This window comes from Nicotiana sylvestris, chromosome 3 (genome assembly GCF_000393655.2).
Source record: "Nicotiana sylvestris chromosome 3, ASM39365v2, whole genome shotgun sequence".
Classification (NCBI taxonomy): Eukaryota; Viridiplantae; Streptophyta; class Magnoliopsida; order Solanales; family Solanaceae; genus Nicotiana; species Nicotiana sylvestris.
The window spans coordinates 158,670,345-158,672,732 of NC_091059.1; positions in this window are offsets into that span (position 1 = coordinate 158,670,345).

The following is a 2,388-nucleotide window of genomic DNA, read 5'->3' on the forward strand; positions in this document are numbered from 1 at the left end:
TTGATTTGGGGAGAAAAAGAAAAAGGGTACAAAGCCACTATCCATGCCCTAAAAGAAAATCTAAGAAGCCTCAGTTTGGAGAAAGATTTGCAAGAACAAGAAGCCAAAGGCGAGAAAAAGAGTCTAGCTTGTGAGAATGAAAATCTTCATGCTCGGTTCCAAAAAATGAAAAGAGTCTCTGAAACGCCAAAGAGGAGCTGGAAGGATCAAAAAACCATCGCCAACCTCTTCGAAAAAATGCAAGATTATGATTCCATGCTTGCGGAAAACGAAAGGGCATTGAGCAAAGCAAAAGAAAGGATCCAACAATTAAACGAAGAAGCCAGATCTAACAAGGAACGCCAAGATAGGCAATCCGAAAAAGACAAGGCTCAATTCAAGATGGAAAAAAGACTATTGGATGCGATCAGAAGACCAGCTTCGTGCACAACTAGAAGAGGCAAGAAGATGCAACAGAGAATACCAACAAGCAGACCTCGACAGGGAAAGATCGCAAGCAAGATTAGAGCAGGCCAGACTCCGAGCTCTATTAGAATCAGCTTTAGATCGTGAAAACCGTGTCAGAGACATAGCCACCACTCGTCAGCAGCAATTGCAAGACCAAGACCAACGTCTCCAAGGTTTCAGGGCACAAATCCACGACTTGGCAGTCTTCACATCTCAAAGTTATGTAAACTGCCAAGGAATGGATTATGAAAGGTTTACAGAGCATGCGCCCACTTTTGCTCGTCATCTAGCAATAGAGTTGGAAAGGATGTATCGTACGCTGGGAGGCCATCCAGGTCAAGCCCCACATTGAGCAGATAATCCAATATTAGAGAACAAAAGTGGAAAGTGGGGCATTTTGTGAGATGTTATGAATTGTATCTTTTATTTTGATTTAAGTGTGTGTGTTTCAAGCTATTTTCTTAAAGTTTTCGAATGTAATTCCATATTTGTGTAATAAATAAACATGATTGACTTTGGTCCGAACTACGCAAGGTCTGATTCATGTTTGGCATGATACGTAGGCAATCTCTAAGATTCGACCACCACGATAAAGATATATATAGTAAATAAAAGCGAATGACAATTTTTCAATTTCAAGAAAGCTGGGACGACACAAGCAACCGAGCGAATGCATAATAGAAAGGGATTATTTGTCTAGGAGCATTGCATCTCAACGTGTGATTATATATGTGTTAAACTCTCAAAACTAACAAGTTTGTTCATTTTCAGAATTCAACCAGTTAGTTTCTCTAAAGAGTATACTGGCATATTATCACTATCACACAAGATCAAAAGGACCAATACCCGAAAGTATGTCTATCCCAGATGTTGACACAGGTATGGAGATAGAAGAGATGGATGTCGGGAAAATGAAAGAAGAGATGCTTAAGCTCAAGCAGCAAATGGCTGAAATGTACCAAGCTTGGTCTACAGGACAGTTACCCCCATCTTACCCAAATAACCCTGCTCCATCAATGATCCAAACTCAGGATAATATCACCACTGAATTATCCCCAAGTTTCCCCATTTATCAGCACTACCGAGGCACCACCTCTCAGACACCACAGTCTCCACCTCCAAAACCAGTTCCGTACCTTCCTCCACCTATGACTCCTGTTTTTGTAGCACCTCCCCCTGCTACATTTCACAAATCTCCTAGTGAGCCTACATTTCAGGCCCAAGACAACCAATATTACCCCCGGAGCCCACCTTCAAAGCCTCCGAAATCAATTCACCTGCTCCTCGGTTTGATCTCCCAACCGAAATTGACAAGCCAGCCAAAAATGCTGAACAAGAAGAGATGTTCAGGAAGGTCAAAAGTCTAGAACAGTCGTTCCGAGACATGCGGGGATTAGGTGGGCAAGTCAGTGTAGCATACAAAGATTTATGCTTATTCCCTAATGTACAATTGCCATTTGGCTTCAAGATGCCCAAATTTGACCTATACAGCGGGCACGGCGACCCAGTAGCCCACTTAAGGGGTTTCTGTAGCAAGATGCGAGGAGCTGGGGGAAAGGATGAATTATTGATGGCTTACTTCAGTCAAAGTCTAAGTGGATCAGCTTTGGAGTGGTATACACGCCAGGACCATGGAAGATGGTACACCTGGGATGACCTGGCACAGGCATTCGCATACCATTTCCAATACAATCTGGAAATCATCCCAGATCGATTATCTTTGACCAAATTTGAGAAGAAACACAATGAAAGTTTCAGAGAGTATGGTTTTCGGTGGAGAGAACAGGCAGCAAGAGTGGATCCTCCTATGAAGGAGAGCGAAATGGTAGACTACTTCCTCCAAGCCTTGGAACCAACTTACTATGCCCACTTGGTTTCAGCGGTTGGAAAATCATTCAACGAGGTAGTGAAGATGGGAGGTATGGTGGAAGAAGGCCTCAA